General features: G+C 42.4%; 1 long non-coding RNA gene across 1 annotated transcript; it reads left to right on the forward strand.

Moving 5' to 3' along the window:
• Window positions 1-13,455: 13,455 nt before the first annotated feature.
• LOC120974358 (uncharacterized) lies at window positions 13,456-17,899 on the forward strand. The gene is made up of 2 exons (XR_005769757.3): window positions 13,456-15,173; window positions 15,666-17,899. It is a non-coding gene; the product is annotated as an uncharacterized lncRNA (long non-coding RNA).
• The last annotated feature ends 466 nt before the right edge of the window (window positions 17,900-18,365 follow it).

An 18,365-nucleotide genomic window follows, 5' to 3' on the forward strand; every position in this document is an offset into this window, starting at 1 on the left:
TGATGATGGCCATATCATATCACTTATATTGATTGCATGTGATGTTTATCTTTTATGGATCTTATCTTGCTTTGATTGACGGTAGCATTATAAGATGATCTCTCACTAAAATTTCAAGATAAAAGTGTTCTCCCTGAGTATGCACCGTTGCCAAAGTTCGTCGTGCCCAGACACCACGTGATGATCGGGTGTGATAAGCTCTACGTCCATCTACAACGGGTGCAAGCCAGTTTTGCACACGCGGAATACTCAGGTTAAACTTGACGAGCCTAGCATATGCAGATATGGCCTCGGAACACTGAGACCGAAAGGTCGAGCATGAATCATATAGTAGATATGATCAACATAGTGATGTTCACCATTGAAAGCTACTCCATTTCACGTGATGATCGGTTATGGTTTAGTTGATATGGATCACGTGATCACTTAGAGGATTAGAGGGATGTCTATCTAAGTGGGAGTTCTTAAGTAATATGATTAATTGAACTTAAATTTATCATGAACTTAGTCCTGATAGTATTTTGCAAATTATGTTGTAGATCAATAGCTCGCGTTGTTGCTTCCCTGTGTTTATTTTTGATATGTTCCTAGAGAAAAATTATGTTGAAAGATGTTAGTAGCAAAGATGCGGATTGGATCCGTGATCTGAGGATTATCCTCATTGCTGCACAGAAGAATTATGTCCTTGATGCACCGCTAGGTGACAGACCTATTGCAGGAGCAGATGCAGACGTTATGAACGTTTGGCTAGCTCAATATGATGACTACTTGATAGTTTAGTGCACCATGCTTAACGGCTTAGAATCGGGACTTCAAAGACGTTTTGAACGTCATGGACCATATGAGATGTTTCAGGAGTTGAAGTTAATATTTCAAGCAAATACCCGAGTTGAGAGATATGAAGTCTCCATCAAGTTCTATAGCTAAAAGATGGAGGAGAATAGCTCAAGCAGTGAGCATGTGCTCAGATTGTCTGGGTACTACAATCGCTTGAATCAAGTGGGAGTTAATCTTCCAGATAAAATAGTGATTGACAGAATTCTCTAGTCACCATCACCAAGTTAGTAGAACTTCGTGATGAACTATAGTATGCAAGGGATGACGAAAGTAATTCCCGAGCTCTTCGTGATGCTGAAATCGATGAAGGTAGAAATCAAGAAAAACATCAACTGTTGATGGTTGACGAGACCACTAGTTTCAAGAAAAGGGCAAAGGGAAGAAGGGTAACTTCAAGAAGAACGGCAAGCAAGTTGCTGCTCAAGTGAAAAAGCCTAAGTCTGGTCCTAAGCCTGAGACTAAGTGCTTCTACTGCAAAGGGACTGGTCACTGGAAGCGGAACTACCCCAACTATTTGGTGGATAAGAAGGATGGCAAAGTGAACAAAGGTATATTGGATATACATGTTATTGATGTGTACTTTACTAGTGTTTATAGCAACCCCTCGGTATTTGATACTGGTTCAGTTGCTAAGAGTAGTAACTCGAAACGGGAGTTGCAGAATAAACAAAGACTAGTAAAAGGCGAGGAGACGATGTGTGTTGGAAGTAGTTCCAAGATTGATATGATCATCATCGCACACTCCCTATACTTTCGGGATTAGTGTTGAAACTAAATAAGTGTTATTTGGTGTTTGCGTTGAGCATGAATATGATTTGATCATGTTTGTTGCAATACGGTTATTCATTTAAATTAGAGAATAATTGTTGTTCTGTTTACATGAATAAAACCTTCTATGGTCATACACCCAATAAAATGGTTTGTTGGATCTCGATCGTAGTGATACACATATTCATAATAATGAAGCCAAAAGATGCAAAGTTAATAATGATAGTGCAACTTATTTGTGGCACTGCCATTTAGGTCATATTGGTGTAAAGCGCATGAAGAAACTCCATACTGATGGGATTTTGGAATCACTTGATGCTTGCGAACTGTGCCTCATGGGCAAGATGACTAAAACGCCGTTCTCCGGAACTATGGAGAGAGCAACTGATTTGTTGGAAATCATACATACAGATGTATGTGGTCTGATGAATATTGAGGCTCGTAGCGGATATCGTTATTTTCTCACCTTCACAGATGATTTGAGCAGATATGGGTATATCTACTTAATGAAACAGAAGTCTGAAACATTTGAAAAGTTCATATAATTTCAGAGTGAAGCGGAAAATCATCGTAACAAGAAAATAAAGTTTCTACGATCTGATCGTGGAGAAGAGTATTTGAGTTACAAGTTTGGCCTTCAGTTAAAACAATGTGAAATAGTTTCACTACTCACACCACGTGGAACACCACGGTGTAATAGTGTGTCCGAACATCGTAACCGTACTTTATTAGATATGGTGCGATATATGATGTCTCTTACCGATCTACCACTATCGTTTTGGGGTTATGCATTAGAGACAGCTGCATTCACGTTAAATAGGGTACCATCTAAATCCGTTGAGACGACTGTGGTTTGGCAAGAAACCAAAGTTGTCATTTCTTAAAGTTTGGGGTTGCGATGCTTATGTGAAAAGGTTTCATCCTGATAAGCTCAAACCCAAATAAGAGAAATGTGTCTTCATAGGATACCCAAAGGAGACATTTGGGTACACCTTCTATCACAGATCCGAAGGCAAGACATTCGTTGCTAAGAATGGATCCTTTCTAGAGAAGGAGTTTCTCTCGAAAGAAGTGAGTGGGAGGAAAGTAGAACTTGATGAGGTAACTGTACCTGCTCCCTTATTGGAAAGTAGTCATCACAGAAATCTGTTCCTGTGACTCCTACACCAATTAGTGAGGAAGTTAATGATGATGATCATGTAACTTCAGATCAAGTTACTACCAAACCTCGTAGGTAAACCAGAGTGAGATCCACACCAGAGTGGTACGGTAATCCTGTTCTGGAGGTCATGTTATTTGACCATGACGAACCTACGAACTATGAGGAAGCGATGATGAGCCCAAATTCCGCGAAATGGCTTGAGGCCATGAAATCTGAGATGAGATCCATATATGAGAACAAAGTATGGACTTTGATTGACTTGCCCAATGATCGGCGAGCCATTGAGATTAAATGGATCTTCAAGAGGAAGACAGACAGTGATAGTAGTGTTACTGTCTACAAAGCTAGAATTGTCTCAAAAAGGTTTTCGACAAGTTCAAGGTGTTGACTACGATGAGAGTTTCTCACTCGTATCTATGCTTAAGTCTATCTGAATCATGTTAGCAATTGCCGCATTTTATGAAATATGGCAAATGGATAAAAAAACTGCATTCCTTAATGGATTTATTAAAGAAGAGTTGTATATGATGCAACCAGGAGGTTTTCTTAATCTTAAAAGTGCTAACAAAATATGCAAGCTCCAGCGATCCATCTATGGACTGGTGCAAGCATCTCGGAGTTGGAATATATGCTTTGATGATCAAAGGATATAGTTTTATACAGACTTGTGGTGAAGCCTGTATTTACAAGAAAGTGAGTGGGAGCACTACAGCATTTCTGATAAGTATATGTGAATGACATATTGTTGATCGGAAATAATGTAGAATTATTCTGCAAAGCATAAAGGAGTGTTTGAAAGGAGTTTTTCAAAGAAAGATCTCGGTGAAGCTGCTTACATATTGAGCATCAAGATCTATAGAGATAGATCAAGACGCTTGATAAGTTTTTTCAATGAGTACATACCTTAACAAGATTTTGAAGTGGTTCAAAATGGAACAGTCAAAGAAAGAGTTTCTTGCCTGTGTTACAAGGTGTGGAATTGAGTAAGACTCAAAGCCCGACCACGGCAGAAGATAGAAAAAGAATGAAAGTCATTCCCTATGCCTCGGCCATAGGTTCTATAAAGTATGCCATGCTGTGTACCAGATCTATTGTATACCCTACACTGATTTTGGCAAGGGAGTACAATAGTGATCTAGGAGTAGATCACTGGACAACGGTCAAAATTATCCTTAGTGGAATAAGGATATGTTTCTCGATTATGGAAGTGACAAAAGGTTCATCGTAAAGGGTTACGTCGATGCAAGTTTTGACACTAATCTAGATGACTCTAAGTCTCGGTCTAGATACATATTGAAAGTGGGAGCAATTAGCTAGAGTAGCTCCATGCAGAGCATTGTAGACATAGAAATTTGCAAAATACTTACGGATATGAATGTGACAGACCCATTGACTAAAATTAGCTCACAAGCAAAACATGATCACACCTTAGTACTCTTTGGGTGTTAATCACATAGCGATGTGAACTAGATTACTGACTCTAGTAAACCCTTTGGGTGTTGGTCACATGACGATGTGAACTATGGGTGTTAATCACATGGTGATGTGAACTATTGATGTTAAATCACATGGCCATGTGAACTAGATTATTGACTCTAGTGCAAGTGGGAGACTGAAGGAAATATGCCCTAGAGGCAATAATAAAGTTATTATTTATTTCCTTATATCATGATAAATGTTTATTATTCATGCTAGAATTGTATTAACCGGAAACTTGATACATGTGTGAATACATAGACAAACAGAGTGTCACTAGTATGCCTCTACTTGACCAGCTCGTTGATCAAAGATGGTTATGTTTCCTAGCCATAGACATGAGTTGTCATTTGATTAACGGGATCACATCATTAGGAGAATGATGTGATTGACTTGACCCATTCCGTTAGCTTAGCACTCGATCGTTTAGTATGTTGCTATTGCTTTCTTCATGACTTATACATGTTCCTATGACTATGAGATTATGCAACTCCCGTTTACCGGAGGAACACTTTGTGTGCTACCAAACGTCACAACGTAACTGGGTGATTATAAAGGTGCTCTACAGGTGTCTCCAAAGGTACTTGTTGGGTTCGCGTATTTCGAGATTAGGATTTGTCACTCCGATTGTCAGAGAGGTATCTCTGGGCCCACTCGGTAATGCACATCACTATAAGCCTTGCAAGCATTGTAACTAATGAGTTAGTTGCGGGATGATGTATTACGGAACGAGTAAAGAGACTTGCCGGTAACGAGATTGAACTAGGTATTGAGATACCGACGATCGAATCTCGGGCAAGTAACATACCGATGACAAAGGGAACAACGTATGTTGTTATGCGGTTTGACCGATAAAGATCTTCGTAGAATATGTGGGAGCCAATATGAGCATCCAGGTTCCGCTATTGGTTATTGACCGGAGAGGTGTCTCGGTCATGTCTACATAGTTCTCGAACCCGTAGGGTCCGCACGCTTAACGTTACGATGACAGTTATATTATGAGTTTATATGTTTTGATGTACCGAAGGAGTTCAGAGTCCCGGATGAGATCAGGGACTTGACGAGGAGTCTCGAAATGGTCGAGACGTAAAGATCGATATATTGGACGACTATATTCGGACTTCGGAAAGGTTCCGAGTGATTCGGGTATTTTTGGAGTACCGGAGAGTTACGGGAATTCGTATTAGGCCTTAATGGGCCATACGGGAAAGGAGAGAAAGGCCCCAAAGGGTGGCCGCACCCCTCCCCATGGACTCGTCCGAATTGTACTAGGGAGGGGGGCGCCCCCTTCCTTCTTTCTCCTTCTCCCTTCCCTTTTCCTACTCCAACAAGGAAAGGAGGAGTCCTACTCCCGGTGGGAGTAGGACTCCCCCCTTGGCGCGCCCTCCTCCTAGGCCGGCCGCCTCCCCCCTTGCTCCTTTATATACGGGGGCAGGGGGCACCCCATAGACACAATTGATCATTGATCTCGTAGCCGTGTGCGGTGCCCCCCTCCACCATATTACACCTCGATAATATCGTAGCGGTGCTTAGGCAAAGCCCTGCATCGGTAGAACATCAACATTGTCACCACGCCGTCGTGCTGACGAAACTCTCCCTCAACACTCGGCTGGATCGGAGTTCGAGGGACGTCATCGAGCTGAACGTGTGCTGAACTCGGAGGTGCCGTGCGTTCGGTACTTGATCGGTCAGATCGTGAAGACGTACGACTACATCAACCACGTTGTGATAACGCTTCCGCTGTCGGTCTACGAGGGTACGTGGACAACACTCTCCCCTCTCGTTGCTATGCATCACCATGATCTTGCGTGTGCGTTGGAATTTTTTTGAAATTACTACGTTCCCCAACACCTCCATGATCGGAAGACCGAGACATAGCCTTTTAGAAGCATTTCCCCTTAACCCTGGGTAGACCGGTACACCTAATTTCCCCTACATCAGCTAGTCTAACACGGAAAGAGGTCACACAACTTACTCAACTACGCCAGAGCCCATAATGGCTTGTGGCTGCACACAGAAGTTTCTAGTCATGAAGTGTTGTATGATCCCTTTGAGCCTGGGTGGCGGACCTAGGGTAATCACACGGGTACTCCGGGATTCCCCTTGGGCAAGCACCCTGGTTCCTCCAGGTGCCCCAAACAATCCACCCAGATGTGTATTAAAGTTGCCACCTTATGTTGTCCCAAAATTATTATCTCTCGCAACTTGCATGGATCACACATACTAATCCCCGTCTACGAGCATGGCTAAGCAATATATAATATAACGAATATTCCCGGGGTGATCAAAGGCCATAGGTTCCTACCACATGAACTACATAGCATAACCACATGTTCCCAATCCTACTCATGCGATCTTTGAGGGTGATACTAATGCATAGTAAAAACTAGGTATTGAAAAATATGATCAAAGTGTGAACTTGCCTTGCTGACGATCGTTGAACTCTAAAGATTCGTAGTAGTAAGCCTCGCACTCCGGATGATCTAACGTAAGCAAGCAATAACATACATAAGCATACAAGCAAAGATCCAAAAAAACAAATAAAAGACTTCGGAAAACTCCAAAAACAATCAAATAAAGTTTCTGTACAGGACGTAATTTTTACAGCAGCAAAAATAAATGATTTTGGTTTTAATAGAAAGTACATGCCACAAGCTGCGATTTGCAAAAAGAATCACCCAAAACTGAGTTACGAAACTCAAATTATGGCCTAACGAAGTTTGAATTCAAAATTTAAAAAATTCAAAAATATTTTTCATTTGGTTCTCTGGATAGAGGATATTTTTATGAACTAGTAGGAAAAAGAATCAACTAAATCGGATCTATAGATTAAAAGATATACTAGAAAGAAGATTTGGTAAAGAATCTGAATTTGGAAAAATTCCTGAAAAGGAAAAAAAATCGGCCAGAGACAAGTGGCGCTCTGTGATTCGCTGGCTGGGTGCTCACCGGACTTGTCGCCGGAGACGAGGAAGAAGGCGGCTCCAGTGTGCTGCGGCGAAGGATGCGTGCGGGACGGTGTAGAGGACGATGAGGTGAACCACTTGAACAAGTTGTGGTTGTAGATTGCTTCCTGTGCACACGGTGAGAGGTCGCCGGAATTCACAAACTCCGGCGAGCAATTGGCGAGGTTAGGGAGGGGTAAAACTCCATAAGGAGAGGGCTTCAGATGAGGGTAGAGAGGGGCTCCCAGGGGTGCTTTATATAGGGCAGGGGAGGGCCAGAATTCGCACAGAAGATTGAGTTTTAATGGTGGCTGTTCCTCTACCTCGTAATGGCCATTACGGGCGACTCCAAGGCGCACTAGGAAAGGGAAGGGGTAGAGGGAGGCGAGGGGAACCGATTCAGAGCGGTTTTGGAGCGAGGGAGAGGAGGGGAGGGGGTGGGCGCTGGGTGGAGATGCTTCTGCGCTCTCTGTGAACGTGTTTCTGTAACATTGAGAGGAAGAAGACGATAGTGCGTGGGCATGGGCCTTCCATGGCCCGTGGCTGTTTTTCTTTTAATAACAGAAACACTATGGCACTGACAATATAAATAAAATAACTCCTAAAATCTCAGAAAAATTCACATAGATATATGGTCTTATATATGACCTTGTGAACTTTTATCCGGTCTAAAATGAAAATAAAAAAAAACAATTTTGCTATGCTAATAAAATTTGCATCAAAATAAATTGCAAATAAAACCCAATTAATATATTTAGATTTCAAATTCAATTTCCATTATTTTCCTTCTGATTTTGAAGAAGTCATTTTATCTTCTGTCTTTATTTTATTTTTGATATAATGGAAATGAATTTTTGGTGAAACCAAATTTGATCCAAATTCCCAACTTCGAAAAAAAGTTTAAAATTGGTTTTAGGGAAACTTCCAACTCTCTCTTTTGGTCCTTGAGTTGCTCAAAGTTCCTTGGATCAAAAATCAAATAAAATAAATGGGGCAAAAATGCATAAATCATGGATGCATATGAATGATTTATTACAAACATCCAAATTAAAAATTGGGATGTTACAAACCTACCCCCCTTAAGATGAATCTCGTCCTCAAGATTCGGGTTGGCTAGCAAAAAGGTGTGGGTGGTCCTGTCGAAGATCTTCTTCTCGTTCCCAGGTGGCTTCCTCCTCGCTATGGTGACTCCACTGAACCTTGCAAAATTTCATGACCTTGCTGCGGGTAACTTTTTTTGCAGTCTCGAGAATCTTGATGGGCTTCTCCTCATAGGTCAGATCACTGTCCAACTGTATGGCCTCCAGTGGCACTATATCTCTCAAAGAAATATCGGCCATCTCCGCATGACACTTTTTCAACTAGGAAACGTGAAACACATCATGAACTCCAGACAAAGCTTCGGGTAACTCCAACTTGTAGGCAACTTCACCCATGCGTTCTAAAACTCTGTACGGCCCCACAAACCGTGGTGCTAACTTTCCTTTGAATCCAAATCGTTTAAATCCTCGAAGTGGCGACACACGAAGATATGCTCTATCTCCGACTTCGTAGGTTACTTCCTTGCGTTTAGCATCAGCATAACTCTTCTGTCTGGATTGGGCTACCTTGAGTCTGTCACGGATCAACCTGACTTTCTCCTCCGAATCTCTGATAAGGTCAGGACCAAATAATTTACGGTCTCCAACTCCATCCCACATCAATGGTGTCCTGCACCTCCTTCCGTACAGAGCTTCGAAAGGGGCCATCTTCAAACTAGCTTGATAGCTGTTGTTATATGAGAACTCAGTGTAAGGTAGATTTTCGTCCCAACTAGATCCTTAATCGAGCGCACAAGCTCTCAACATGTCCTCCAGAATCTGGTTGACTCTCTCGGTCTACCCATCTGTCTGCGGATGAAAGGTTGTACTGAACTCTAGCCTGGTACCCAAAGTTTCGTGTAACTGATGCCAAAATTTTGAGGTAAATTGTGTTCCTCTATCTGATACGATGGCACTCGGAACTCCATGCAGGCATACGATCGTGGTCATGTATATCTTGGCCAACTTAGCACTTGTATATGTGGTTTTCACGAGGATGAAGTGTGCTACCTTGGTCAAGTGATCAACTATAACCCAGATGGAATCATATCCTGAACGAGTCCTGGGCAATCCGGTGATAAAATCCATGCCAAGTTTATCCCATTTCCAATCGGGTATCGGCAAGGGCTGAAGTAATCCTGCTGGTTTATGATGCTCTGCCTTAACTCTCTGACATACGTCACATACTGCTACATACTCGGCAATATCCTTCTTCATACCTGTCCACCAGATATTTTATTTCAAGTCCAAATACATCTTCGTGTTGCCTGGGTGTATCAAATAAGGCGAATCATGAGCCTCCTGAAGAATCAACTTCCTGATCTCTGTGTCATTGGGCACGTAAATCCGCTGCTCAAACCATAAGGTTCCGTGTTCATCCTCACGAAATCCTTCTGCCTTTCCTTGTTTCATCCTTTCCTTTATCTCCGCAATACCTTTGTCTAACTTCTGGGCTTCTCGGATCTTTCCCAACAAAGTGGATTGAATTTCCATCGTGGCAACAAAACCTCGTGGTACTTTCTCCAATCGGAGATCTCTGAGATCATCAATTAACTCCTGAAGTAATTCTCCTGTTGCGAGGGTATTAACATAGCTCTTGCGGCTCAATGCATCTGCCACAACATTGGCCTTTCCTGGGTGATAGTGCAATTTCATGTCATAATCTTTTATGAGCTCCAACCATCTTCTCTGCCCGAGGTTCAACTCCTTCTGCGTGAAGATGTATTTCAAACTCTTATGATCCGTGTAAACATCACACCTATTTTTGATAAGAAAATGTCTCCTGGTCTTGAGTGCGTGCACTACGGCTGCTAACTCCAAATCATGCGTGGCATAATTCTGCTCGTGAGGTCGAAGCTAATGTGAGGCATATGAAACAACTCTTCCTTCTTGCATAAGAACACCTCCAAGTCCCTGACGAGAAGCGTCTTAATATACTTGGAAATCCTTGCGTATATTCGGAAGAATTAGCACTAGGGCTGTGACCAAACGTTTCTTCAACTCCTGAAAACTGGCCTCACATTCCTCGGTCCAATTAAACTTGGTGTCTTTCTTCAATAACTTTGTCATGGGCTTCGCAATTTTGGAGAAATTCTCAATAAATCTCTTGTAATATTCTGGAAGTCCAAGGAAACTGCAAATCTCTCCGACTGAGGTGGGTACCTTCCATTCGGTGATGGCTTCAACCTTTGAGGGGTCTACTGCTATTTCCTTCTCCTGATATAACATGTCCGATAAATCCAACTTCCTTCAACCAGAATTCGCACTTGCTGAACTTTGCGTATAACTGATGTTCCCTGAGCTTCTCAAGAACCAAGCACAAATGTTCCTTGTGTTCTTCTTCATTCTTCGAGTAAATCAGTATATCATCAATGAATACCACAACAAACTTATCCAAGAACTCCATGAATACCTTATTCATCATATTCATAAAATAGGCAGGGGCGTTTGTCAACCAAAATACATGACCATATACTCATAAAGCCCATATCTCGTGGTAAAGGTTGTCTTGGGTATATCCTGTTCTCGAATCTTCAGCTCGTGATATCCCGATCGAAGATCGATCTTGGAGAAAACTTTTGCTCCTTGTAGCTGGTCAAACAAATCATTGATCATTGGCAGAGGGTACTTGTTCTTAATCGTCACCTCATTCAGCGCACGATAATCTACAACCATTCTCAAGGATCCATCCTTCTTCTCAACTAGAAGCACTGGGGCTTCCCAAGGTGATGAACTCGGTCGAATATAACCTTTCTCCAATAATTCCTTAATCTGCTTCTTAATTTCCTCCAGATCATTTGCGGGCATCCGGCACGGTCTCTTGGATATTGGTTCGGTGCCGAGTAACAATTCGATCAAAAACTCTATCTCCCGATCCGGTGGCATGCCGGGCAATTCCTCTGGGAAAACATCGGGATAATCCTTCACAATTGGTACTTACTCCTGAACAATTCCCGAAAGAGAATTCACTTGAGTCCTTCTTGGTGTATGCCTCGACACATACTTGATCCGTTTCCCCTCTGGGGTGGTGAGAAGAATCGACTTACTGCACAATCAATATTCCTTTCATACTTGGATAGCCAGTCCATGCCTAGAATTATGTCCAATCCTTGTGATTCTAGGATGATGAGGTTGGTGGGGAAAACGCGTCTCCGTATGGTCAATGGTAACTGAAAACATCCCCGACTAGCCATATACTCTGCTCCTGGGGAACTCACTAACATTGGTGTTTTAAGGGCTACGGTCGGAAACTTAAACTTATCCACAAACCCCCTTGATATGAATGAATGTGATGCACCGGTGTAAAAAGAACAAGAGTTGTAAATGAAATAATCAAGAACTTACCAACAACGAGTCAGGCTGGTCATAAACTTCCTCCACATTGACGTGATTCACCTGACCTCTGGTGAAAAGATTGGGCTTCTTTCCAGAGCTTCCATTGCCATTCCCGTTCTTCGCCTCAGGGCAATCGGTGGCGTAGTGTCCGATTTTCCTGCACTTGAAGCAGGTGATGTGGCTCAGATCCTTCTTTGCCGGTGTAGCGGGGTTGGAGTGATGCTGATTCTTGTTCCCTCCATTGCCATTCCTATGGCCATTATGGTTGTGTCCATTCCCTCCATGATGTGAATGTCCTCCATGGTTATGGTGAGTGTGTCCACCATACTTGCCGGATCCTGATCCATTATTTCCTGAGTACGGGGTATAGCGGGGCTTCTGCTGAATTCTAGAGTTGTACTTTCCCTGTCCGTACTTCCTCTTGCGATTCTCCACCTGCTGCTGCTTGCCTTCCAGAATGAGAGCCTTGTCGACCAACTCTTGATAATTGTTAAAGGTAGCCACGGCCAACTGAAGTCCTAAATCATCGTTTAGTCCCTCCAGAAATTTCTCTTGCTTAGCGGCATCATCAGCCACGTCCGAGGGAGCATATCTGGATAACTTGCTGAATTCCTCCACATAATCACCAACAGAACGATTTCCCTGGCGTAAGTTGCGGAACTCACGCTTTTTCAGACTCATAGCTCCAGCTGAAACATGTGCGGTACGGAACGCCTGCTGGAACTGATCCCAAGTCACATTGGCTATGGGGAATGTGGTGGTGTAATTTTCCCACCACGAAGCTGCTGGTCCGTCCAGTTGATGTGCGGCAAAGCGCACCTTCTCAGCGTCAGTGCATCCTGCGGTGGTCAGCTCCCTTCCGATCTTGCGAAGCCAGTCCTCTGCGATGATTGGCTCCGTGCTGCTAGAGAACACGGGTGGGTTCAACCTCAGGAAACGGGTAAGGTTGTCGACCGGGGGTGGTGGCGGTGGGTTGTTGTTGTTGTTGTTGTTGTTGTTGTTCTGGTTCTGATTCTGGACGAGTATCTGCATGAGGGCATTCTGGTTCTGGATCAACTGGGTAAGTTCTGGTGGGAATTCCGGGTCATGTCTTGGAGGCATCTATTCAGTTTAGAGTGGATGAGAAATTAAAATAGAATAAGGGCATAATGAGAGAAATCACTACCCATATGCTTATGATAGCAAGAAAACTTCAAATCAAGCAATTCACACAGATCACACCACACAAGCAAAACCTACAGGTAAGGTCATATCCACAAAAGATATGATCTCTTCATACTACTGAAAATCATTAGTTGGACTCAACTTGGTAGTGGTGGTCTGTACTAAATCTCCTCAAATCAATGTCAACTATAGCTTCTTCTTCGTCAATGTTGTCTTCATAGGTCATGGTCTCATCGGGCTGAGCAACTTAATGGTGGGGTTCAACAACTATTATTGAAATAGGGAAGAGATAGAAATGAATAGAGAAGAGTATAGACCAGTGGATATATAAGGAAGTCGTAAAATAGAGTTTTCTTCCTATGGCTTTCCATTCCTAGTGGTCGCATCCTACAGTCAGCGTGTGCTCTGATACCATCTTGTAGCGACCCGACTCAAATGGATCGAAGTCTCTATGCTTAAGTGTCATCCCGGATCGGTATGCTGACACACACAGTACTCGAGGAATTATAACAGAGTTCAATCACACACTTTATTACATCGAGGTCCTCAAAAGAGTATTTATTACAATAACATGGCCAAAGGCCATCTAAAAAAACTGCGGAAGCATCGAAGGTAAATGAGTCCATCCAACTCCACGGCAAACTGAGTGTAGAAGAACGACCTATCGCACCTTTAATCCTCGTCGGAAAACTCTGCAACATGAGACATTGCAGCCGTGTAGGTCAGCACATGGAATATGCTGACAATTTCACACCATAGAATAATAACGAAAATACTATCTCTATATGCAAATGTAGCTTGGTAGAGGTTTTAAGGTTAATTCTGCATAAAGCTAATTTTTTTTCCTACGACAAAGGATGATTTTCTTTTATTTCTACTAAATTAAAATGCCATTATTGAGAAGGTTCCTCCAACTCAATACCAAAATTCCCAAGTTATTAGTAACCCAATAATCTACTACCACTATAAAAGGAAGAGAGGAGCAGATCCAAACAATCAGATCCATCCATCTACAAGATCTAATGGCTCATAATCCTTCGATGTTTAACGCTGCAAGCCACGGGTTAATCAACTAATCCATCCATCGCTAACCCACCCCGCCGTTCGCAAAAAGAAACCGCTGCGCAGTGTGCGCACCACGCCCGCACGACTTCCGCCCGCTCGCCCCGCCAAAAGAAAAAAAAAGGACTTCCGTCCGCTCCTCCTCATCCATGCCCGCACACCAGCCGTTCCCCACAGCACGGGCGGGCCGCCCATCCTCCCGCCGCCTCCCGCCGTTCGCCGCCCGCATCATCCTCCTCTCAGCTTGGCCTCCCCCCATCCTCACGTCGTTCGCTAGCCGCCCTCCCGCCATACGCCGCCCGCGCCATATGCCGTTCGCTAGAGATGCGGGCGGGCGGTTGGGCTGGCGAGCGGTGGCAGGTTCGTCGCGCGACAGGTCGCCTGGGATGCTAGCCGATGGATGCGGGTCAAGCCGACTCGGGCGGCGGCGCATCTTCGGGAGAGGAGAGGGGAAAAGAAGGAGAGTCCTGGCGGCGGCTGAGGAGGTGCTCGCCGGCGAGCGGGCTCCGACGGCCGCCTGGCGCGCGGGGTTGGATGGGGGCATGCAGGAAGAGTGTATATGTACTGATTCCCTGCAGGAAGAGGACATGCTGTTGGATCCGAGCACCTGTCGGAGGAGCATAGGCATAAGGAGGCATCCATGAGACAAGTTTTTTTTTTAATTCGTATTTCTATGTCTGCATGATGACATTAGTTAACTGGTAATAGTAAGTCACTGCCATACATCACTGATGAAACAGTTGTTTTTTCCCATTTAGCAAAGAAATTATGATCTGTTCCTCTACCAATAATTGTAAATTAGTCATGACACCCAGTCTAGCACCTGTCATGTTGTTTGATTTGTCTCTCTATATATATGTTCTCATGAGTGGTCATAGTTTTACATGACGATTTCCAGAATACGAATACACTGAAAGTTAATTTGATTTTCATAAATGTGTCCAATTTTGGTTGTATAAATTAATTTTTAATTTGGCATCCCATTCCATGCCAAGAATCAAATGACAAGCTGAATTTGTTCCTATGTAACGGGGTTCAGTAGCTTCCCTCTCCTGAATTATTCTTGTTGTAATTTCATGGTTATGCAATTATCAATCTTCTCTTACTCATTTCACGTGTCCATAGTTAGCCAGGCAACTGAAGGTGGGTCATGTATTTTAGCACAGGTTCGATGTGGCGGTTGTTAACTTATTCCAACTGTGAAGAATGGTAGTTGTTGCCGGATGAATTTCTAGTCTCGCACCTCCTTATTTCTGGTCTTGCACCATGGACGGCCTGAACGGCGCTGACGCGTGCTTCTCCGGAGGAGGGCCATGTGACGGCCAGACCGGCAGACATAGCCAGGTAAGACCAAGTGCTAGATACTGTCATGAGATAAATTTTGATGGATAGGATTTTAATAAGTTAGCGGTGTAGGTCGAGACGACGAAGAGATTGGTATGCACAATGTGTAGGCAGAATATGATACATTTACATTGACAGGTCTAGGCTCGGCTGGAGAGCTTTAGGCTTTTTATTGATTAAGCTTAACACTTCTGCTCACTCATTATTACTCTGTACTCATCAAAATTATTTATTCTGTACTATATTGTAGCATGTTCGACGAACACAAACAGAGACGGCCATGGTGCTAGCTGATAGCACTTGCTAACCTAAAAAGTTTGCATACCTTTTCTCTAATTATATGACTGTTTCTTACCAACTATTGAGCCTACCAGTTTTAGATCTATGTCTCTAAGGCCACTACTCAACTTCAGGTCGGTACTTTGCGGTAGAGTATACCTCCATAATTCTCCATCGAAGATACTAAAGTTTGTTGATGATGATTTGTTTCAGGATATGCGGTACAAGGGATTCGAGGCAAATTGAGTTAGGAGCTGGAGCAGGTGGTGGATTAAGGAAAGAGCTGAAGCAGAGACAGATTAGAGCTGCTTAAGTGCAGATTTTTAGACTAGCCTGCTTAAGTACATGTTCTTAGATTGCATATGGAAGGGAACTTACGTGCATGTTGTTTGGATTGCAGGATGGAAGGGAACTTAAGTGCATGTTTTCGGATTGTACATGAACTAAGTTCCTGCTGAAAAATGGTGACTGCATTTAGAGCTGGCATTGGTGCTTGGTCAGACATGGTGTCTTTGTAACTACACTAAGTTCCCTGGTTCTTGCTTAAAAATGTTTACAAGATAACATTTCTAAACATGATCTAGAAGCCCTCAAACCAGCTCGGTACATTGGAATAAAAAGAATGACAAGGCAGTTAGAAGTTCAGAATTCTATATAGGATATATATACTTGGTTGTACCATATTTAGCTGAACTAAAGTAGATGCTCTAACTGTGTTCACATGATTTTGAACAGGCCCATGGAGAGAAGCCCTAATGTACACCCAAGGTCCAGGGAGGTGATCTTTCCAAGAAGGTTAGAAGGTTAGTTGCTTGTGCAATTCAGTTCAAATGTAGCTTGTTGCTGGAAGGAGTAGAGTTTGATTAGATCGGATCAACGTTATTTGGTATTTTGGTAGTGGTTAAGTATGGGATATGCACCTGCCATTTTTCTATGCATATTGTTCTGTCCATGTATGTTGCATCCTTTTGACTTATGTATGATGTGTTCAATGATGTCATTGGTGACTCATGTGAAGTTGCTTTGTTTGATTCAAGTGCAATTAGACCGTGGCAGCCATGCGGAATATATGCATGAAGCCGTGAGCAGTGAGCAGCTTACCTATTTATTATTGTTGGCCTTTTCAGTTGGATTTAGTATAGCTGGATTACCTGCTTCTCAGATGACGAACAGAGACTAACATTATCTCTTTATTCTTGCATCTTATACCCTCAGCTTGAGAAAAACAAACCTTATCATTTCCATTTGTAGAATTAATATCATATTTGAGGGATCAGTTGGCACTGATGCCTAAAATGTGTTTTTTTTTCGCATGCTTAATTGTACACAGCTAGATAGACATGCATAAGTATTTAGGTTGATGCACAAGTCAATTTACAGTAGGATTATGAGGACAATCAACTGAGCTCCAACAACTTATCTGCTATTTTCTTTCTTAACCATCAGACCAAATAGTTATGTTTGTTGAGTTTATGTAAACAATCATAGTTGAGACCTTTTAAAGCAAAGCAATCTGTAGGACTTGTAGTGAAAGCAAGGCTTATCATTCAGGTTACTTGTTGTGACCTGTGACAGAAAAGCAATATTTAGAACTTCTGTTTGCCTGATCCCTATGCCTTTTCTATATATAGTGTCCCAGTCCCATCTAGGTTAACTGTTGGGATGGAATCTTTCAAGGCTGGTGTAGTCTGGTCGATCTTATCAATGTATGAGGGAAAGTCTGCATTCCAGATCAATGTAGATGTCAAGCTGGAATAAAAACATTCAATAGCTTCTCAGTATGGACATTGTTCTACTGATTTCATTACTTCGCCATGGTTTTAGCCTGTCACATATGGAGAATCATCATCCAGCTACATCTCCCTTAGAATCAGGGAAACGTTCCCCATTTAAAGACCAAACATGCATAATCTATTTAGAGTTTCAGTTCGTTTTTTGTCTGACATCTCTGTTGCCTCTGTTATATTACTAAATTGCTATTAAAACAAGGAAGAATGGCCTGATGTTTCCTTTGAATCTGATTGTCGGGTACTGGTGGAGATGTGAAACTCAAGAAAACATAATAGATGGAGATTATCGGCTTCCTGTCAGAAATTGAGTTGAGCCAAGCTTTTTGTTCTTTTACTCTGTCTTTTCTTCTTAGAGAGGTTAATTTTTAACACACCTGTGTACAAACCTGCCCCTGCAGGTTAGTGACCGGAGACTATGTCGTAAATTGTAATGCTACACCTTCAGAATAGAGCTAGCTCATTTGATTGTCAAAAGTGGATTGTTTCGTGTTAAGATTTTACTTCAGAATATTGGTTCAATACCATTTTTTTTATGTGAGATATTTGTTTTATATTTTAGTAGTCGTTCAAGTGTGAGTTATGTTTATCTGTAACATGTAATTGACTGTCGTTCAAGGCCATTTGCAGGTTTATATAAGCATTTGGTTAGCAACCTCATATTATATAGTATCTGTAGACTTAACTATCTCTTTATCTTTTTCCCCAGGTTTTAGTTATCCATTGCTTACACAATGAATTTAGACCAATTGTAGAGTTGCATCTCCACGTACTGAACACAATGCAAGGTTGCTTTTCAATCATAACTAGATTTCTTTTTCCTTTGCAACCTATCAGACCATAGGATGTCTCATTTATGGAAAAACTACTCGAGTGACATAACAACATTGTGTATTAATCAAATTTATATATTTATGGTCAACATTTAACGTGCGTTGCACGTGCAAGCTTACTAGTTTCATTAAAAAGAGTGATGAGATCAACCAATAATTCACTTCTAGATACTCAAATTGTCCATAACCAGGGACACAGCTAATCATGATTAGTTTGTACACTCTGCAGAGGTTTGCGCATTTTTTCCCACAAGACTCAACCATCTTCATGATCGGAAGATCGAGACATAGCT

Source organism: Aegilops tauschii, chromosome 1 (assembly GCF_002575655.3).
Source record: "Aegilops tauschii subsp. strangulata cultivar AL8/78 chromosome 1, Aet v6.0, whole genome shotgun sequence".
In the NCBI taxonomy this organism is placed as follows: Eukaryota; Viridiplantae; Streptophyta; class Magnoliopsida; order Poales; family Poaceae; genus Aegilops; species Aegilops tauschii.